The 22,882-nt window shown below is 48.4% G+C and overlaps 1 long non-coding RNA gene across 1 annotated transcript; it reads left to right on the top strand.

The window, feature by feature from the left end:
* Nucleotides 1–1,633: 1,633 nt before the first annotated feature.
* On the top strand, nucleotides 1,634–9,284 carry LOC142071496 (uncharacterized). The gene is made up of 2 exons (XR_012667524.1): nucleotides 1,634–7,849; nucleotides 7,881–9,284. It is a non-coding gene; the product is annotated as an uncharacterized LOC142071496 (long non-coding RNA).
* The last annotated feature ends 13,598 nt before the right edge of the window (nucleotides 9,285–22,882 follow it).

Genomic DNA, 22,882 nt, shown 5'->3' with positions numbered 1-22,882 from the left:
CAGAAGATGGTACAGTACGACTGCTAGCAGTCCGTATCGCCTGCCTGCTCACCATAAGATGGTTCAATAGGACTGACTGCAGGACTAAAGAGAATGACCTGGTCAAGTCACTCCAAATTTAGTCCCTGCGCCCATGTCTGCCCAGGCGCTCCCAGCCGACGCGGCCAGGAGCACCTCGGACACGATGAGGACGACTACCAGTCGTATTGCACCGTCTGCTGCCAGAAGGCAAGGGGTTGCTGCTACTGTGCAGCAAAGCCGTACCGCGTCTGCCAGCACCCAGGAGACATAGGGTGACGGTTACCTGAGCGGGCTCCATGCTTGCTGTGGTATGGCGTCTGCACAGGTAACTCAGGAAAAAAGGCGCGAAATGATTGTCTGCCCTTGCTTTCACGGAGGGAGGGAGGGAACGGGGGCCTGACGACACGTACCCAGAACCACCCGCGACAATGTTTTAGCCCCATCAGAGCGCTCCATTGTGACTGCTCTGGACAGCACTCTCAGATGCCCGATTGTTTGCCATTGCTCTGACGCTGGGAGGGGCGCTTACAGGGTTGGCTTCAGGGAGCTAAAATCAACAAAGGGGGTGGCTTTACATCAAGGAGTATTTCAGGCAGGACTTCACAGAGGGTTCCAATAAGAAATGGTGCACCTAAGTTATTGTCCTTATTGGAGCAAGAAGGTTAGCCTGGCCTCTGATTGATACATGGCTAGATTTACCTCGCTGCACCTTGACTGCAGTGTGATCTAGAAGAATGAGTCCCCTAGACAGGGGAGGGGGGGGAAGCAAATGAGTACAAAACAAATCTGGTCTATTTCTTGTTTTGACCCACTCCATCTATCTTTTACATCTTTGGCTGGCAGCAGACGGACTGCATGCCATCCACATCTCATGACTGCTCGGCAGAAGATGGTACAGCACGACTGCTAGCAGTCCGTATCGCCTGCCCGCTCACCATAAGACGGTTCAATAGGACTGACTGCAGGACTAAAGAGAATGACCTGGTCAAGTCACTCCAAATTTAGTCCCTGTGCCCATGTCTGCCCAGGCGCTCCTGATCGACCTCACAGAGGCGACCAGGAGCACCTCAGACATGACGATGACGGCTACCAGTCGTACTGTACCGTCTGCTGCCACAAGGCAAGGGGTTGCTGCTACTGTGTAGCAATGCCGTACCGCGTCTGCCAGCACCCAGGAGACATAGGGTGACGGTTACCTGAGCGGGCTCCATGCTTGCCATGGTATGGCGTCTGCACAGGTAACTCAGGAAAAAAGGCGCGAAATGATTGTCTGCCCTTGCTTTCACGGGGGGAGGGAGGGAACGGGAGGCTGACGATATGTACCCAGAACCACCCGCGACAATGTTTTAGCCCCATCAGGCATTGGGATCTCAACCCAGAATTCCAATGGGCAGCGGAGACTGCGGGAACTGTGGGATAGCTACCCACAGTGCAACGCTCCGGAAGTCGACGCTTGCCTCGGTACTGTGGAAGCGCTCCGCCGAGTTAATGCACTTAATGCACTTAGAGCATTTACTGTGGGGACACACACACTCGAATTTATAAAACCGATTTCTAAAAAACCGACTTCTATAAATTCGACCTTATTCCGTAGTGTAGACATACCCTTAGCAAGGAGCTGCTGTCCAAACTTGAGGTCTTCTGTATTTTAAAGACAGACTAAGTGTACTTGAACATAGGACCCAAACTTGTTGCGAAAGGTGAATCCGAGTTGCCTTAAGACAGTCCAAAGCAGTCAAAGAGGCAGATTGACCCAGGACGTAAAATTAGTCATCACAGTTGGATGCATATTTAAAAAAAAAAAAGGATTATTTTTGTGCTGCAGGGTCCTATACATCAGATGTATATTTGCCTTTCCAGTAATGCTGGTTTAAGAAGACAAAGGGGTTGATTGACAGACCGGTACAATCAAGGCAAACACCCTTAAACTTTTCCTGCATGTTCTCAACTGAAAGGGAAATGACTCCTGTAATGAACCAGCTTGTGTGTGTGTCTCCCACTCTGTGGAGTGAGTGCCTAGAATCCCAACGGCTCAGCCCTATACTGCTAACAGCTAAAAGAGGTTCTCTGTTAGAGCCAAATGGCAGGGGGTCGTGGGCTTCTGGAGGAGGAGGACCTGCTCTGTGAGCCAATCGAAGTTGCCAGTGGTACGCAGCAGATGGGGAGACCCTTTAAGTCCTAGGTGGTTATAGATTTGTTGCATACCTGACTTTTAAAATCCATGTTTCAGTGGGGATTGTCTTGCGGAAGACCCGGACCCGGATCTTACAGGCTGTGGGTGAGGGCTGTACTGATGTGCAGGCGGGACTAAGGGTGGGACAGCCTTGGAGAACCCAGAAAGAAGCAGCCGCAGGAGTGAAATGGGAATGGAGGGGAAGGCGCATTAACCCTTTGAACTCTGGCATTTCCCAGATGCCAGCCCAAATGGGGCGTTAGACTGTGTGCTGCGTGCAGACGGTTCAGGGAGTGCATGGAGGCACCTCCTCTAGTTAAGATAATGATTACCCCCCATTTTCACATGAGCCCAGTGTTTCTTTGGGACTGAAATTTCCCACGTTTGGGCTCTGTCTCACTCTCGCTTTCAGCAAAATCCCTCTGGCAAAGGGACCTAAAATAAAATGAAAAAATTCTGTTTTTTGAACCGTTCCAAACGGTTAAAACAACAACACAAGGCGACAGCAAAAACAGCTGAAGTGTGAAAGTGGTGACTTTGTGCAGGCAGAGGAGGGTCTGTCATCTGCCAGCTTCAAAACAGGAGTTCAAAGGAGTTTCCCATCCTACATCTGCCCCTGGATTCTCCCTTCAATCGTTGTGGCTTGATAATCCCATTTTCTTGTTCCCAAATATGTTTTCCTTTCCCCTAAAAACGTACACCTCATTTGCCATCTGAATTTGTCTAGCTTCAGCTGTCAGCCTTTGGACCGTATTAGACCATTCTTTACTAGATTGAAGGGCTGATTTTTTAAATATTTGCTCCTCATGTAGGTACTGATAGATTGTGATCAAGTCAGGCCTTAATCTTCTCACTGTTAAGCTAAATAGATTGAGCTCCCTGTGCCTATCATTATAAGGCAGGTTTTCCAAGCCTTTACTCATTCTCCTGGCTCTTCTCTGAACCCTCTCCAGTTTATCAACATCCTTCTTGAACGGTGGGCACCAGCACTGGACACAGGATTCCAGCAGCGGTCGCACCGGTGCCAAATACAGCGGTAAAATAACCTCTCTACTCCTGCTAGAGATTGCCTTGTTTATGCATCCAAGGATTGCATTCATCCTTTGGCCACAGCGTCACACGGGAAGCCAAATATACATGACCCTAAAATCTTTGTCAGAGTCACCGATTCCTGAATAGAGTCCCCCATCCTGTAAGCATGGCCTGCATGCTTTGTTCTTAGATGTATATATCTCCTGAGGCCTTGTCTACACAAACTTGCACCAGTTTTATGAAACCATTTTAGTTTCTTCGGTGCAAGCACCTGTGTAAGGACACTCTTAGTTCTGTTTGATTGGGCTAATTCAGTGCAGCTTACATTTGTTCTTGATTGATAAATAAGCCTGGTTTAAACCAGCATAAGAGGGTCCATGCGGCCTTTCGCAGCGATGTAACGAAATCGGCATAAAATGGTGTAAAATGCACACCAAGGACCTGATTCTCCCCTGCCTTGCAACTCGTGTGCTCATTGACACCTGTGCAAAGTGAGAGCTAAGTGCGTGAAAATGCTGCCAGATCCAAAGGGCAGAGTTTTACAGGCACTTTGCACAGATGTGAGTGATGTCACAAGGTGCTAGACGGGACAGTCAGACCTGCTTTGCTGCTCAACACAGAGCAAACAAACTGACCAGGCAGAGATCAACCATTCCAGTCTCTGATCTGTTGTAACCGTAGGAGAGAAAAGATTTTCCGACAGAAATGTGATTTATTATGTGGGTGAAAATTCCTCCCTTCTGAACTGCTCAGTGTTCAGTTTCTTGGGATGTGATAATTCCTCTAGTTCTCAGTTGTCCAGGTAGAAAAGACCTGAGTTTGCAATGTAACAAGAAAACAGTAAGGAACAGAAAACCCTTTTCAAAGAATACACCATTCAGGCCGCCTTCTTTCGTCATAAAGAAACAAAAGACCACACAGCCACACTTCCCACCCTTTGCATCGAAGGGAGTATCTTGTTTTGGTAAGGTTTTGTTTTTAACATACGTCCCTAATAGGGTTTATTTTAATTATTTGTATTCGTTAACCATATTTTTTGCTACATGTTATGTTAGAGAAGGCAGGTCAATGAAACACACCTTGCTATTGAAGCAGAAAGCAGTGGGGTTGGAATGGTCCTTGGTTCCTGGGGGAGTTCATAGCACCATCTCGGACCACCCCTGGAGCTGGTTCTATCCAGGCACGAATCAACTTTACTCTGAGTTTAGCCAAGTAAACTCTGAAGAATGGTGCAATTCTAGCAGCCCAGGCCGGTATTCAGGACCATTTCCCTTCAGCAGCAGAAAGCCTGAGCACAAGTCAGAAGGCGGAGAAGAGAATTGATTCTGGCGCCTTATGGCCCCAGATCTTGTCCTGCCCGCCTCTGGGCCCGACCGCGCCTGCTGATAGAAGGCAGTGGAGTTGGGGAGGGGGGTTCTGCTGTGCAGCTCCCAGAGAGTCTGCCTCAGAGGCCAAGCCTGGGCTCTCTGCAGCACAAGGAGCCCATCTGCCCAGGCATGTTGGGTGCCTCTTGCAGGGTGGGAACCTAGCCAGTGGATCGGGATGGGCACACGGCTCCTGCTAGTGTAGGTGGAGCAGTGGCTGGAGAAACTCCTCCCTGCCCTGGTGGGGGTCCCACACAAAGTCCACTTACTCCGGCTTTGCGCCAGGGAGGAGGGAGTGGAAACGTGAGGGCAAATAGCACGGCCAGGGCTCAGCTACCGGGACGATGGGCCTAACCAAGGCAAGGTCGGTCAGAGTTAGAAAGCAGCAGGCGGGTTTGTCACCGGAACTTCCCGTAGGAGGCCAAATCTAGCCCTCCCTGGCATGGATAGTCAAGGCCCACCAGGCCTGGGGAGCTGCAGGACAACGCTGGGTGGGGAGGTTTTAACGGAGGGACGTGGGATCGGACAGCTGCTGCCTCCAGACATTAGCCCATGTTAACCGCAGACACATGCTATGGCTAGCGGCTCAGATCACCTGCCCTCTGAGGAGAAGGGTGAAGCGCCCCTGTGGCACCAGCCCCTCCGAGCGGTTTAACCTGATGTGTCGAGCCGCTCCAAGGCATAGACACAGTGTAGACAAAACCCTGCATTGAACCTGCCTTCTTCCCTCAGGGCACAGGGTCTGCACCTTGGCGCCAGAGCCCGAGGCGATGTCTGGCTATGGAGGGGCCCACGTGCCAGCTGCCATCTCAGAGCGGCAGTTTCTCCTCCAACCCTCCAATAATCTCCCCAGGTGCCCCTTGGCCCCCAAGATTCTCCTTCCCAGGCTCTTCGCCCCCATAACCCTCCAGGCTCTATCTCCAAATCCCCCTTCCAGACTCAGACTTGCAGCCTGACTTCTCCGCTGCCCCCAACCCTCCAGTATCCTGGTCACCACTGGCTTCCCTGGCCCCAAAGCCTTCCTTGCTGTGGAAGGGGAGAGTCCATGGGAATCTTGTCACCCCTGGTGTTTGGGGCACCCTGAGGTGGCTATGTCTGAAGCATCCCATGTGGAGCTGGATGAACCTGAGCAGCAAGTGGTTTCAGTTTTTTGAGGGGTGGGGGGAATGTGCAGGTCTTGGGGGAGAAAATGGAGATTTGTTTATTGTCCATGCAAGTGGGCAAGATTTCTGGGGTCCCTGGCAAAGTGCCACGGTGCAGCCCTTGCCATCCCAAATTTTGGACACACCTTGCGGTAAAGGGGGAAGTTAAGGCCCAAGTGAGAACTCCGAGGGAAGCTCTAATAGAGAGGAAAGGATTGTGTGTGTGTGCACATGCACCACTGTTATCTATTGGAAAGAATCAGAATGGCTTGGCTGTGTGTCATAAGCCCTATACTGCAAACAGCTAATGGGGATTCTCCTTTAGCCCAAGGGGCTGGGATCTGTGCTTGTGGAGCAGGCAGTTCTGAGTTTTTTTTTCCCGTGAAGCTCTGAGTGCAGGCAGTGTGTGGCCGGTCGCAGCTGCGAAGTCCTGAACCGAGCATGGGTTTGTTACAACAGTTACAGTAGCTCATTCTTCCGAAAAATTCCTTTTTCATTCGTGGCACTTCCCTGGCTGGGAGGGAGCCAGTGCTGACCCCTTGGGTCCCCCCTTCAACTTGCCTCAAGGGGGAGAGCAGGAGTGGGAAGCAATGAGATGCAGAAGCAGCATTTTGCTTTTTCCTTCACAGAGAACCCCTTCCCGAGACATTCTATAAGACGTGCCGGCCTCTCCTCTAACGGCTGCATGTTGGGTGAAGCCTCACGCTCCATTAGTAACTGTCTGGGACTGACCGCTCAGGAGCGGAGCTGAAAGTTTGAGAAAACGGGGAGGAGCACTGTGACCCGACACAGGTGTACAGCATTTAGCTGGGGGGACAAGGGTTATTTTATTAGTGACGCTCCCTGTCCCGAAGTGGGAGTAATCGATGTAAATAACTTGCGTACGCTTAGAAAAACCAGCTGTTAAACAGTAAGTTCCTCTGAACGACTGCCTCCCTATAATCCCTGGACATACATACAAAGTGCTCGGTCTAGAGGACAGGAAAGGGTGGGAGGCATGACCACATTGTTGAAGCGGGTTGCGCTCCATGGGAATAACTAATAGGAGCCCATCCCATTAGAGCTGGTCTGTGGCGGGGTGGTGACCCGCTCCGGAGGCTGGAACGCTAATTCCCCGGGTGACCAGCAGGAGGCGCCGCAGGGGTGAGTCCCTGCACCGCTACAGGGTTGAAGGCTTTTCTTGGGAAAATGGGGTTTTGTCAAACAACATTTTTCAAGAAAAAGTTGTTTGAAAAAAATTCTTTTTGTTTAAATTCAAAACAAAAAATGTTGGAAAAAACGCCAAAGTTTTTCCCTTCAAAGCTGCGAGAAAACGCCCCCTTTCTGGATTCCCCCCCCCCCCCCCCCGCCTTCCCACTACAAAATTAAGGGGGGAAGTTAAAAAGTGAGAGAAAATAACACCTTTGCCCCTCAAAACTTGTATTTTCTTTCCACTTTTGGATATCCTGTCTCTTGAGGTGAGAGAAAATAACATAAAATACTTTGACTTTTTCGCCCAGGAACGGGAGGAAAAAGGGGGAGTGTTTTTGTTTCCCCCCCCCCCCGACCAAAATGAACCAAAACTCTTCAAACTGAAATGTCACAAACCCCAAAATGTGTGCAAAAATGTAGAACAAAAATAAAATATTTTAGTTATTTTTAATTGCGGCAGTAAAAGACTGGGTCCAGTTAGCTCTATATGGTAAATAGGAAGCTAGATTTGGCCGTTACGACAGGGCTGCTACTTCCCCACCATAATACCAGGCACTCCGGTTACCGTTGTTCACGGAGCCCAACTTTTTCTTCCGAGGGAAGGGTGAGTGTGTCTGGGACGCGGTCTCCTCACCTGGGCCACGTTGCCCTGAGACTAGGGCAGCAGTCGCGTGGATTCCATTTCTGGTCTCCGCTTCTCCCCCCTCCTCGGCCATATGGGGTCACGAGCCTTTTAGCAGCAGCAAGCAGCTTCCCAGTTGTCTTCTAACATGCCTCGAATCCAGTGGAAGGAGAGGGTGTGGGGAAGGTCCGGAGCAGGGCTTAGTTTGTAAAGAAAGAGGAGTGAGGCTCAAGCAATTTTTTTACTTTCATAACTGATGCAGCAGGCCCAGAGGTGCCGGGGCTAGGAACTGCCAGGCCCAGAGGTGCCGGGGCTAGGAACTGCCAGGCCCAGAGGTGCCAGGACTCAGCCCTGGCACAAATGAAGCACTGGTATGGAGACACAGTAGGGCATTGCCTACATGGCTTCTGCTTCACTGGTGACCAGCACAAATATGAACGAGGCTCAGTTGGCTGTTTGATTTTCTAGCAGTCTCGTCTAAACTTGCTCAGAGTAGGGTTAGACAACACAGGGTTAAAATGTCAATGGTTGGTGCATACTAGTGCAATCACTGACTGTACTAGTGCAACCATGGGAGATGTGAATAAAAATGCCGGTGTAATACAGCCTAGGACGTGTGGTCTACCCAGGCCAACCAAATCAAGAGTGGCCTTCTTGGTTCACTGCAAAAATCTTGCGTGTGGGGGTTACTTGCAATTGGTCAGGTTAAGTCACAAGGTACTGATTCTATTTCCTGATTGTGTAAGTGCACAAGCAAGCACTTGCCAGTGCTGGTATTTGTACGTGCAAATGAAAATGTCATTCCTGTGACGGTTCATGCTAGTAAGGTTTGGTCGCTCAAATGCTCATAGAAAAATTCACCCAGCTCTACCAACAGTGGGACAAATCCTGAAGTCCTTACTTGGGTTTGTACTTGGCCAACTTCCCCTTAAAGGCAATGGAAGTTTTGCCTCAATAAGGACATCATGGTTTTGCCCATTGTTTGGCAAGAGTAACAGAAGCATCCTGCAGAACGGGTTGGATGGTGGGACAGAAAATCAGAGACGGGACATTGGAGTAGCTGGACAATTGGCCATAGGGTGACCAGACAGCAAATGTGACAAATCAGGACAAGGGTTGGGGGGTAATAGGTGCCTATATAAGACAAAGCCTCAAACTGAGGGACTGTCCCTATAAAATTGGTACAGCTGGTCACCCTAATTGGCCATTATGTCAATTCCTGCATTGGCTTAACTGGCACAGAGTGATTCTTGAACTTCCTCTAAAACCATGTGGGGCGGTGTCCTAGCTGAGACTGATTGGAACCCCCTTTACTGTAGGCTTGCCCCAAATTGCAAACAAGCATGTCTTGTTTCAGCCTGTGGTGAGACGCTTCCACCCACTCCTCCTTGGAAATAGTTTCCGATATTTGCACTAAGAGTTGAATTTTGACACGTGATCTCCATCTGTAAATGTCTCCAGCCGTGCATTGTGATTGTACGTACCGTTTAGACCTTGGGAGTATAGATAGTGTATATATAATTAGATATAAATATATTTATATAAGCCTGTTATAGGTGCATGGTCAAGTTTCCATTTCTGTGTTTCAGGAACATTAGATCATTTTCTGTGTGAGTAACCGAGGGCAGGAATAAGTTGTTTTGAGTTGCTAAAGGTCACATTTTGGTAAGGGGCTTTGTTGATATTTTCAAGTAAGTCATCTCTGCCCTTTTCAAATAAATGTTAATGTTGCTCTGTTATGGTGCTTTGAGATTTTTCGTAATGGGAATGCGTCGCTGAGAGCCAAGAATGTTTACTACCCCTCGACACCGATTTCATGGAGACAACAGGAAACACAGCAACGGTTTGTTTGTTTTTCCTTCTGTGGGTGTATGTAGAGGGCATGTTAAAGCTGGAGATGAGCATAAACTGGGTTTCTTGGCCCTGATTCTCCTCCCTTACTCTAGATTTACACAGTGCACCTCCAACCAAGTCAATAGGCCAGATCCTTAGCTGGTGTAAATTGACATTGCTCCTTTGACTTCAGTCAAGCTATGCTGCCTTACCCGGGTTGAAGTTCTAGTCTAGGAGAGCAAAGAATTGGAAAAACAGGTCCCTTTATATCCCTCTCTCATATCCTTAAGAGCACAAGGACGGCAACACTGGGTCAGACCAATGGTCCATCTAGCCCAGTGTCCTGTCTTTCGACAGTGGCAACTGCCAGGTGCTTCAGAAGGAACGAACAGAACAGGGCAATCGTTGAGTGATCCACTCTGTCATCCAGTCCCAGCTTCTGGCAGTTGGAGGTTTAGAGACATCAGTGGCATGGGGTTGCATCCCTGACCATCTTAGCTAATAGCTATTGATGGACCTATCCTCCATGAACTCATCTAGTTCTTTTTTGAACCCTGTTATACTTCTGGCCTTCACAACATCCCCTGTTAATGAGTTCCACAGGTTGACTGTACGTTATGTGAGGAAGTGCTTCCTTTTGTTTGTGTTAAACCTGCTGCCTGTTAATTTCATCAGGTGAGCCCTGGTTCTTGTGTTATGTGAAGGAGTACATAACACTTCCTTATCCACTTTCTCCACACCAGTCATGATTTTATAGACCTCTAAGATAGACAACTGTTTTGAGAGCCACGATCCATCTAGGCTAACTATGGCCTCACTTAGGTTTACCATCCTTTTAGATATGCTGAACTGAGATGCCTGGAAAAGTCCTATGTCACCTTTTAGACAGAGAATCTTTCTGTAGTATGGAAGGTTTCAGAGTAGCTGCCGTGTTAGTCTTTATCCACAAAAAGAACAGGAGTACTTGTGGTACCTTAGAGACTAACAAATTTGAGCATAAGGTTTCGTGGGCTGTAGCCCACGAAAGCTTATGCTCAAATAAATTTGTTAGTCTCTAAGGTACCACAAGTACTCCTGTTCTTTTTTTCTAGTAGGGAAGAGAATTCTAGCCCTGATATGAAACTCTATAGGATGGGCCAGAAAACAGAAATGATCATTTCTATTAAATTGTGTAGATTCTTAACTGGCAAGTAACTCTCTAGATGGGAATTAACAGCTTGCTAACACTTCATGGAAGGAAATTGGAAAGCCCATCTCCTGGTGTGACAGCGGTCGTCTTGGCCAAGTCCAGGGCTTTACCCAGGGACCTCCAGATCTAACTGGATGAGTCTCTAGAGCTCGAGCACAGGACCCAGGCTCTGTAACTGCCGGGTATGCTCTGCGGATTGGGCAGAGAGGGAGGCGGAGCACACACAGACACATCTGCACAGGAAGAAACTTCAGATCTGATATTTATTTATTTCTGAGCTTTATAAAAAGGCCTCCTGTTGATCTTGGGGCATGTGTATGTTCTTCCTTAGAGCTCACTGAAAATACACCCAGCTCCAGCTCTTCCAGAGGTTGGCAGAAATACAGAGAGACCATCCCTCTCCCTCCGGCCCTTCTCAGGTACAGAGATTGAGTCTTGCACTGAGCCCAGGCAATCCGCATGCTTGAGCTGTCAAACCAATATGGACACACATGGCCGCTTCCAAGGTTTCCCCTCTTCACACACTGAGAATGCTCTGCCGGCAGCCTCCTCCCATTAAATCTAGGACCTCGGGTGACTTCAACTACTGCGGCAGATCGGGAGTTTGGTAGCTCTGCTCACTAAAAAAAAAAATCCTGCCCCCAGATCCTTTCCCTGCCTGCTCAGCTGCATTTGAGCAGTGGAATGGTGGTGGTGGAGCCCCACTTAGCCACACAAGCGCTGTTAGAAACCACAGTGCAGAGCCTGAGGCTACTCCAGCCCGTTGGCAGCGTTGCCATGGTGCTGGTGCAGCACTTCAGTGTAGACACGGAGCTCTGGTCTACACTACGGAGTCGGGTTGATGCAGGGCAGCCTACGTCGACCTAACTCTGGAAGCGACTACACTTAAATGTCGCTCCCACCGACGTCACTGCCCCGCTATGCCGACTTCGTAACTCCACCCCCAGGAGAGTCATGGGCGATGTGGTTAGGTCGACACAGGGTCAGTGTCGATGCTGCAGGGCTTTCGTCGACTGTTACTGGCTTTCCCACGAGGCCCCACGCCGCCAGTACAATCGGCACACGCGCGCCTGGTGAGCACGTGCTCCGCTGACGCAAGGAGTGAAGTGTAGACACGCACAAGCGACGTCATTACAGAGGCGGCTGTATGCTAGGTTGACTTAATTTTGTAGTGTAACCATGGCCTTCTTACGGCGCTGGGAGTGGTTCTCCCATCGCTGTATGTAAATCCCCCTCTCCCAGAGGCGATAGCTAGGTTGATGGAAGGCTTCTTCCGTTTTCCTAGCACTGTCTATGCCAGGGGTTAGGTCAGCTTAGCCAGGTCTCTCAGGGATGTGGATTTTTCACACCCCTGAGCACCGTAATGTAGCTTTTCAGTGTCGACCAGGCCTGACAGTCATGCACAGCTATCCTCTGGAGGCTGCTCCCACCTTCACAAGTGGCTGGGGAAGGAGACCGCAATACGGCCAGGGCCTCTTACAGCCCCGCTAGAATGCATCCAAGAGCCGTACCTAATGCATGCGCTGCTGCGGGAGTGACTGAAGGACACTAGCTCAGGTACTTGAACAGCACCTGTCGCTTTGGTACCTAAAAGAGAGAACCAGGAAAGCCGGGCAACAACTAGGCCCAGCAAGAGCCAACCCCTTCTCCCAGTGCTTCGGGGTGAGAGCAGGGGAAGGAGATTCACTCCGAATTACCGTTCAGCACGGACCACGTCCTATCTCTGCCCCGCACCTGCCTCAGCTGGGACTTTTCTTTGAGCTGCCGGAGTCCCCCTCCTAAACTCCAGCCTCTTCTCTGCCTTTGGTTGCGAACCAGCAAACGCTGGCAAACAATTTTTTTTGAAATCCTACTGTGAGAGAGCAGAGGGAGCTGCCTGCAGACAGCTTGAAGCCTGAAGCAGGCTTGCTAAAGGACCTGGCCAGAAACACCTGCTCTGGGGAGGGCCCCTCAAGTGCCTGGTTCCTTATAAGATTGCTGAAGCAGTTCTTGAGGGAAGCTGTTACCCTGAGCAGGGCAGCTGCTAGGCAAACCCCAGAATGGGACACCTCCAAAGGAAGGATCCCTTTTGCTCACCCAAGCACGGGGGTAAGAGCCAGCCCCTGGGCCACTGAGTTTGGCCTCTGAGTTCCTTTTGTTTGAATGAACTCAGCCCAGTTAAGGGGGTGAATGGGTGAGCGAGCGCGTGGAGGCTGGGAACAGGGGCCTGGAAGAGGGGGGATAAAGAGCAAGGCAGTGTGGAGGCACCCCATTCACAAGGGGGCGCATGACGGCAGCCAGCTTGTTTGCGCATAACAAATAGACCCCCTTCTCCAGGGGAATCTGGACAACTGTGGGACTCCCTAATTCCCAAACACTCAGCGTCCTGACACACACCGGGGTGGAGACATCCCAAGATGAACGGTCCTCGGGCCAGGCTTTCCCTTGCCTCACTGAAGCTGAGACCAACTCTCCCTCTCACCAAGCAATGAGCCAGCCTTAGCTGACCTTCCCTTGTCCCAGAGAAGCAGGCCCTGCCGCCCTGCTCCAGCTGGCTTTAGTCCTTGGCCCTCTGTCTTCAACTTGGCTTCTGTTTAGGCCTAGATGGGATATAGCTTCCCCTAGGCGGCAGCAACCCCCACCCCCCATCTCCTCCTCCCCATTATGTCCTCTTTCTCTCTGATTATTAGAGCTGGAAGCCTGCCCGCTTCTGGCAGGCGGAGCTGGGGTTGCCATCTTTCTAAGGGCTGGTAACTGCACCCTTGAGGCCCCACCCCTGCTCCGCCTCTTCCCTCGAGGCCCCACCCCCTGCTCCGCCTCTTCCCTCGAGGCCCCACCCCCTGCTCCGCCTCTCTCCCCCCCCCCCATGATCAAAGGAACCCGGGACCCCAGGGCTTGTCAAACGGCACCCAGACGCACAAGCTGAAACCCGGACTGCCGGGGTGAAGACCCTCGGCTGAGCTACCTTTGTCGTGAAGTGCGCACGCACCGTGATCGACTCCTTACAGAGAAGCAAATGGGTAACTTGTAGTAGTAGGAACTGAGCCTGATTTCAGGGAGTCTGGAGCATTAGGCCTGACGAGGGTGAGCGTCCCACTGGATTGTGACCAAACTGGCCCCTTTCCTTCCCTTAGATCAGCAGTTCTCAAACTGCGGGTCGGGACCCCAAAGTGGGTCGCGACTCATGACCCCATTTTAATGGGGTCGCCAGGGCTGGCCTAGACTTGCTGAGACCTGGGGCCAGAGCCGAAGCCTGAGCCCCACTGCCAGGGCTGAAGCCGAAGACTGAGGGCTTCAGCCCTGGGCAGCGAGGCTCAGGTTATGGGCCCCCTGCCTGGGTCTGAATCCCTTGGGCTTCAGCTTTGGCCTCCTTGTGCAGGGTCGTGGAGCTCAGGCCTTGGCTTCTTCCCTCCCGCTCCGGGCAGCGGGGCTCGGGCAGGCTCAGGCTTCAGTCCCCCTCTCCTGGGTTGTGTAGTAATTTTTGTTGTCAGAAGGGGGTCTCAGTGCATTGAAGCTTGAGTACCTCTGGATTAGATAGATCCTGAGTCAGTTATCGACGGTATTCCTATAGGGCCCGATCCAAAGTCCAGATTTCCATTGATTTCAAAGGCCTCTCTCTGCTCTGGCGAGGGCCCTCATCTGAAGAGCTGAACCTACTGCCCTAAGGATGGCAGGCTATCACTCATCAACTCACAGAAACATAGGGCTGGAAGGGACCTTGAGAAGCCATCAAGTCCAGCCCCCTGCGCTGAAGTAGGACCAAGTAAACTTAGACCCTCCCTGATAGCTGTTTTGTCCAACTTGTTTTTAAAAGTATCCAAGGATGGGAATGCGGCGACCTACCTTGGAGGCCTGTTCCAGAGCTCAGCTAAAATGCCAGCCACTTCATTGGTATAGCTCATCTTCTTCTTCCAACGTCATTTCCCATCCTCCTGGTGCTGCTGTCTGACGGGCAGCACTTTGGCTGATGTGTCTGACATCTGTTCGCCCACCATCCGCGTCAGTGAGGTAGAGGTAAACATTTAGGTTGGGATTAGTTTTGGGAACATCCCCTGTCTGAAACATGATCTGGCAGGAACATGTTGAGAGTTCTCGCCAATCCATTGCTGGCATCTTTCGCCGTGTGAAGGGGCAAGGGGCCCTTAGAACTGATGGCTTTGGAAATATGTGCTCCTGTTTAGTCAGCGTGCAGAGCGGGCCTTTTTCTTATTGTGCCGCATACATCACTGGAATACAAACCAGCCTTGAGAAGTGGAACCTCTTGACCATAGACCAGTGCTCCCCAGCTGGTGTCTGGGAGTTATTTGATATCCACATAGCAGCAATTCTCTTTTAAGAACAGAAGAGCGGCCTTACGGGGTCAGACCAAAGATCCATCTAGCCCAGTCTCTGGTCTTCCGACAGTGGCCAATGCCAGGTGCACCAGAGGGAATGGACAGAACAGGTCATCATCAAGTGATCCATCCCCTGCCGCCCATTCCCAGCTTCTGGCAAACAGAGGCTAGGGACACCATTTCTGCCCATCCTGGCTAATAGCCATTGATGGATCTATCCTCCATGAATTTACCTAGTTCTTTTCTGAGCCCTGTTATAGTCTGGGCCTTCGCAAAGTGCCTTTGTTGCACTTTATACAGTACTCATTTGTTCCACCCTTTCTACGTAACCCTCCACCCCCCGTTGTCCTTCTGAAGCTACCCACAATCAACTGGTGCTTCAAATGGGTCTCAGGAGGCGGTTTGAGAGAAGCCAATGAACAAGGGCTTGTTTCAGCAGACGCACGTCAAAGCTAGACGTTCGTCTCTCTTCTCATCCTTCACCCCAGGTCATCGAGATGTGTAAACTCGTATCTTCAGTCCTTGAGAAATAATATAGCCAGAGAACAGTAAGCGAAGCAGCCTTCGCTGCTAAGTGCACTGCTTGTCATTCAGATTTTCAGGGTTGCAATTAACCACCCTTGTGCAGGGAAAAAATCGGCCCTGAGAATCCAAGGGGTTAATGTGACCCTGTCACATTACCACACGAAATGGTGACACGTAGCTGGGGATTTCAAGTACAGAGACGTCAGCCTTCTTAGTTCCAACAACCACCGTTTATTATTAACGATGACTGTGATGTTTTGTGAACCTTGGACCACTTTTTAGCAAAGGAGCTTGTAGTTGGGGTACGCCTGCTAGCCCCCCAGGTATTTCACCACCACTCAAGCCGTCCTCTGCTGTACCCCGTAGAAGTAACATGAATGGTTAGAAAGAACATCAGAATTCCTAATAGGCTTAAAGGGCATTTCCTGCTTCGGAAGTTATAACTATTCCGAGCTCATTAAACTCAGAGATCAACAGCACCCGTTAGGAACTGCGGAAATAGCTTGGACCATATGGGTGTCTGGTTTGTTCTTCGGTTCCTGATTTCCTCATTCTCCTCTTCCCCTGCTTCCTCCAGCCGAGGATACAGTTGCCAAATCACTGTTATGACAACATGAATGTCTAAGACAACAGGGCCCTTCTATTGGCTCCCTTGTCCACCCCATTGACTTCAGCAGGGGTGACACCTGCTTACATCAGAAACTGATCCAATATTTAGCTCTTCAGAGCATGGTCTGCCTGCTACTCAGCGTTTGTTCCTCTATGGCAGAGCACAGGGGAGTCTGCCACAGACTCAACTCCTGAAAAAACGGGCTCATTCACTGGGTGGGTAAAAGAGAGGGGAGACTCCCTGGCTGAGGGAGACCTGGGGTTTCTACAGCTGGGGGAGAGAGACATGAGCAGGGACTGGAACAAGTTGGGGATTTTGCTAGGAAGCCTCCAAAGCATACTGGAGTGTCCAGCGTTGAGTTAATTAACGCAAAAGCATCTGGCGGTGCTGGGCAGCAAGGAGAGTGGTGATGAGGCTGTTGTTGGTGAGTCTCATGGTGCAGCTAAGGCAAAAGAGGGATAGCACCCATATGGCATGCAGGGCCGGCTCAAGGTTTTTTTGCTGCCCCAAGCAGAACAAAATTTTGCCCCCCCCCCCCCCTTTTGGCATTTACATGTTTGCACTTTGCAATGTTTCTTGTTTTTTGTTTTGACTGTTTAAAATTTAAAAAAAAAAGTGAAAACAGAATTTGTAGTTAGTGAAATAAAACAATTTTCTACGAGTGTACTCATTTAATTTTAACAAAATCACAGTTGCAAACAATTTGAGTTCAACGATACACTGTAATGAAAAACGTTGATGTCTTCTGGTGTGCCCAGTTTCTCATAAATTAAAAGAATTTATATGAACTGAATGTTTCTGGTTTTTATACTTGCGTAGTCTTTTAATAATTCAGTGAAATCTAAATTTTTTTGCAGTGGTACTTTCAACTGAAATTAATGCAAGTCCTAACAAACGATTTTGAGACATGGTGGACCTCAAATAATTTTTTAGTAATTTCAGTTTTGAGACACTGCGCTCGCCAGAAGCCACTGGTACTGGTAATGTTAAAAGAATGCATAATGCTATAGCAGTGTTTGGCATGAAAAATCATTTCTTGCTATAAATTCTAATATCTTTAGAGGAGAAGTTTTAGGACTTATTAGCTCAGATAAAGCTATTAATTCATCATACAGTTCTACTCCTTCAGTGTCAGCAGCGTTATCAGTACTGAGCGCTAAATGTAGGTCTTGGCAGTGCTTCTTGAGGTCTTCTTTGGAAAACTGATTTTTAATATTTCCAATATCTTATGCAAATTCAAAAGTTTCACAATGACAATGCAACTGATAAAATCTTTCTTCAATGGAAGTTATAGCTACATCCAAAACCAAAAAACGACATCTTTGGTCTGTGAATACACTACACGATCTATTAATTTGTTCCGCATTTTTCATTTTTTTCTTCATACTGGATGGCATAAATCGACAATTTGACTCATTAAATGGATATTCAAATGTAGGATCTAGTTTTGAAGGACCTTTTTTCACAATTATCATATAATTATCATAAAATAATCATTAGCATTACATCAGTAATTATTGTCGGCCATGTACTTGGATCCGATCGTTTGTCGGTCTCTCCACCTTCCAATAATTGTTCTTCAGTTTTAGATTTGGATAACAGTTCTTCATTTCTGGACTCTTCAGTTTAAGAGGTAAACCTCTGGATGGATTGTGATTATTCGTCTTTATCAGTTAGCGAAGATAATCTCTGGTCGGATTGTTGTTCATCTTTATCAATTGATAAAGATAATCTATGGTTTGATTGGTCTTCATCAGTTAATGAATAATCACTTTCAATGGATTGCTTAGAGTTTTCTCCTTGATTGTCGACTTTTTTAAAATACTTATTTGGAGTAAGAAAGAGTTTTTCTAATTGTTTGCTGTTTCTCTCTTTGTTGCCAGTAGGCAGCACCGGAAAGTCGTTTTCGTTTTTGTCCCGGCATTTTAGCCCCATAACCACTGGCACCAACGCAACACGGAAATTGGAGCGAATGGCGCCGAGAGGGTGGCACAGTACACACAAGTAATCGTGATTCTTGATTTAATCAATAACCGTTAACGTTTACACATTTATGCACGTTCACATTATGAGTGACCGTGTCACGACGTGACACTATTTTTCACGTCACGCTCCTATCGCACTACTGGAGATTTTTTTGATCTTCATGTATTGGTTTTTTTTAAGTACATTGGTGGATTTTTCCAAAAAAAAAAAAAAAGGGGATGGGCAGAACGCCGCCCCTGGAAATGTGCCACCCCAAGCACATGCTTGCTTTGCTGATGCCTTGAGCCAGTCCTGACAGCACACAAGCACTCCAGATATCAGGGATGCAAATTCAGATATCTCTTGGAGGGGCAAATTCCAGTCCCTGCCCCCTGAGTAGGAACCTTGTTCATAGAATATCAGGGTTGGGAGGGACCTCAGGAGGTCATCTAGTCCAACCCCCTGCTCAAAGCAGGACCAATCCCCAACTTGTTCCGGTCCCTGCTCATGTCTTTCTCCCCCAGCTGTAGAAACCCCAGGTCTCCTCTCTTTTACCCATCCAGTGAATGAGCCAGTTTTTTCAGGAGTTGAGTCTTGGTAAATAGTTCCAATGGTTAATTACCCTCACTGTTAAATTGTACACCTTAATTCCCATTTGAATTTATATAGCCTCAACTTCCAGCCATTGGCTTGTGTTATCTGAAAGACTGAAAGAGCCCGTCATCAAATATTTATTCCCCATGTAGGTACTTATAAACCGTCATCAAGTCAGCTCTTAAGCATGCTGGATCCTTCAGGTGCTGGGGTGCCATGGAGCTGTACATTGTGTGTTTGAAATACACATTTTTTCAATCTGAGAGGATCAGCCTTTGATAAGCTAGACAGTTGCTTGCCAAGGACGCGCTATGGAGTTCAGACTGAAGAGTCAGTGAGAGAACATATAACAAATTTCATGCATCAGAACGGTGCGTAATATCCCCATCATTATTCAACTGATCACTTTTTTTTAGTTCTTTTTTCTTCAATGTTAGTTCATTACGTCAATTTCATCCATGCACAACTCGGCTTCTGCAAGCGATCTCTATTATTAGTAGTAATTTTCATTCCCTTTAAATGTTCTCAGTGATTTTTATGCTGATGGAAGCTGCTGTAGTTAACAGCCTTCGAGACTGGAGTCCTCTGTCTAGCCAGCCACACGTAGCCTGACAAAATCTTTGTCTGCACCCAAAAGATGCACCTAAAAACAGTGTATATACATTGATTTAGGTTAATTAGAGAGACAAGAGGAGAGGGGGGAGTGAGGTGATATCTTTTATTGGACCCAGAGCTCTGTGTACGCTCAAAAGCTTCTCTCTCTCACCAACAGAAGTTGGCCCAGTAAAAGAGATGACCTCACCCACCTTGTCTATCTAATCTCCTGGGACTGACACAATTACAACAACACTGCACACAACATCAGGTTAATTTGGTCAGAGAATTAAGCTAATTTGATATAAACTGGCTGTAAACTGATTTATGGATGTCTCCATGGGAGTTTGCACTAGTTTAACGAAATAGATTTTAAAACCCATTTCAGGTAAATTGGAGACCATTTTTTTTCCAGGTTCACTGGGACTAATTTTGAGTTCATTTACACGGGTATATGTCAAGAATAACTCCACTGAAGTCCATAGAGCTTCACCAGGGTGAGATCAGAATCAGACCCATTCACCGGGCTCTGCGGATGCCTCCTTCAGGGTGGCGTTGCAGGAGCAGGTGCGGGAGGAGTGCAGATTTCTCCTGCAATGGAACTTTGCTGAAGAGTTTTTCCGCCTTGCAGCCTGCTCCCGAGCTGGATCTGCGGGTCTAGAACGGGACAATTTTCTTGAGCTCCCCGTTAGTGCTGAGACTGGAACATCTCAGATGAGGCCTCACACGCTAGTTCCCGGGTGCTGGATTGGTCACATGAGGCTTTGCGGCACACTATGGCTCAATGTTCTGTTTCTGAGGGACAGAGCAGTGAGCTGAGACTTTCCAAAGATGAGGAGCATCAAGACTGCCTGTCACTATTCTGTTGCTGGTTCTGAAGGACATGGATTACGCACTCCTCTCCTTGTGCTGCTCGCAGGAAGCTACGTACTAGTGACATTCATGGAATCGTCTAGTCACACGCTGAAAGTGTGCCTAACCCTCATTTTGGCTGGGAAACCCTGATGTCTCCTCTCATTCTAAAGACCTTCCAGACAGAAAGCAAAAGTTGAAACCCACATTGCATTTCTAGAGTGCTTCCGTCTGTGGATCTCAAAGCCTATAACTGGCATTCACAACTTCAGCCTTGCACCAGCCCTGGGAATTATTTATTATTCTGATTTATTTATTTATGCTTTGAATTCACAGTCAAAATGAAAATGGTCTTTGCAGCAGCATTCTGAACGGATATCCGTGGGGCAATATTGCATTTGTCAAGGTCGGAGACAAGAATGTTGCAGTATTCAAGATGCAAGATGAGAACCTGGGTGAGAGTTTTAGCTCTATGGATGGATAGACATGGCTGTGTCTTAAGACTTAAGTAACGTGCATATGGTCACTGAAGACGTCTGTGCCAGAGCTGGAACATGTGCCAGAATTCTTGACTGCCAATGTTTTGCAAATGAGCCACAAGACTGTCCGTTCCACTGAGGCGGTGAAAACAAAGTGTTGCGTGTGACGGTGTGAATGGTGCCTTACTGGCATGGTAGTTTGGGGCCTGAACCAAAGCCCACTGAAGACATCTGACAGACTGCCCCGGACTGCAGTAGGTTTTGGATCAGGCCTTGCTAGTGTACTAAATGCTATGTCTGTGCAGTATTTAGAGTGGCTGCAAAATGCTTTGCTGCCTCCGGTTGGTGGTGTCTGCTGCTTTTACCTTGTGTTGGATCCCACCCAGGTCTCTATCCTCCAAAGTCTCCATTCTGGATCCTAGCTGTCCTGTCATCCCATTAGGGGCCAACTCTATCAAACTGCCCAGACACGGAAGCTTGCCTGCTCTCCTTTGGTCCAACCCAGTTACTCCTGGATCATTGTTCAGTCCCTAATTGCTCCCACCAGACAGCAAGTTGGAATGATTCAGGTTGTGGAATAAAGATGCTAATTATTTAGCTTTGTAGGCCGGAGCCTCGTGTGGAATTGGAATATTTCCACCAGCCTCCTTGCACACAAATTAACTGAGGTTTAAACACCTCTGCGACCTGACCAAGATCTCACAGTACAAGCAGACTCATTAGATCCCTGCTGTGTGTTGTCCTCCGAGTCCAGTTTAACCGTCAGTGCACTTTTCTGTGTGACGTCCACCTCAAGCAATCCAGGCACAAGCAGATCCCAGGCCACGGTTAGTCAAGTATTTATCACAGCAAGAATTAAGCTTCCTGTCTACATCCACTAGGCCAAGTCCTTAAGGCCCAAAGGCCAAAACGTTCAGAGGTAGGTACTTACATTTAAGCACCTAAATAAATAGAAGTCCTGAAAATGGAGCTAGCTAGATAGTGATCTGGGTTGTGTTTGGTCTGCAAGCAGGCTATGTCTTGTTGATGGTGAAAATCAGGCCAATTACATCGACGCCTAAAGATGGATTTACATCCCTAGCTTAAGGCCCCTGAATTAGAAAATTTTGGCCTAAGTGACTTTTCCAAGGTCTCACTAATCAGCCTCGTTATTGTTACTCTCTGCTGTCAAGTGCCATCTTCAATTCAAACCTCTAGAGCCACCTTCTAGCTTTTCTCAGTAGGTCGTTCACTTACTGTTGCAGTGCGGTGGGGGGGTAGGAGTAGGGGGATGATATAGTCCAGCTTGGTGCAGGTGGATGTGAATTACCTCTCCAATCTGCTTGCACATAATAAGGACTGCCACTGTCCTTTTTAAATAAACTATTGGCCTTAACAACTCCAGTTTCCATTCACTCTGGCATTGTCCACTGAAGTCCAGGGGAGTCTTTCCAGTGACTTGAGTGGGATTTGGATCAGACTGTATACACCACTGGTTCATCATTCATGACATCACAGGGCTGGCCTTTGAAGTAGGCCTGGCACAGCTGGGGTGACTGAACGTGTCATGCTGGCCGACCAGGTGTCAGCTCATGCCAAGGTCCCCAGGCCTCAGTTGAACTCTGACCAACACCTAGCTAGAATCATTCCTGCTCACCCACTGTTAGTATTGCTAAAATAAGTATTAGGAGTATCTGACTGTGTTTACACTTTACTGAATGCTTGAGAGTTGCTGCCTGCATTAATCTCCCTTATAATGTCTGTAGCCCATATTGTATTGCAATATTTAAACATTTGTATTGTGAGTCTCTGCAACTGTGTAAATCACCAAACAGGAGATGGATATTAACTAGTGTGAAATGCTGGTCTCCAACCGAAGGTGTTACATCCTGCCCAACAGGGATGGCCCATGGACACCAGATGGACTATTGTGGAACATTAAAGAGGATAAAAGACTTTGTTTAGTCTTCTCCCCCACGAAAGAGTCACGCAAGTGGATTCCTCCCGGCAGCTCAGAGCAGAAAGCTGGGGGAGGAGGTGGGGGGGAATAAAACCCCCCTAACAAGAAGGAACTGGATCTCTTTGCTGCTTGGACTCGGTGGCACAAGGTTGTCCAGGCATAAGCAAGAGAACACCAGTGCTTAGCCTGGGTTAGCCCTAAAGGACATATAGAGCTTGCTTATCATAGAAGTGTCTGTTACCTTTTGAAACTTAAGATTGTAACTCATTGTGTGCGTATGTTCACTGGCTTTCACCTCATAAACAGCTCTCTTGTTTCCTTTTCCTATATAATAAATATGTTATAGTCATAGTACTGGCTCCAAGTGTTGTCTTTGGTGTGAGATCTAAAATGCAATTGACCGTGGGAAAGTGACTGTTTTTGTGGGACGGGTGTCGCCTGAAT

Source organism: Caretta caretta, chromosome 3 (assembly GCF_965140235.1).
Source record: "Caretta caretta isolate rCarCar2 chromosome 3, rCarCar1.hap1, whole genome shotgun sequence".
Taxonomy (NCBI): domain Eukaryota; kingdom Metazoa; phylum Chordata; order Testudines; family Cheloniidae; genus Caretta; species Caretta caretta.
Note: the sequence above shows the minus strand (reverse complement) of the source record. Positions and strands in the feature narration are given on the sequence as shown.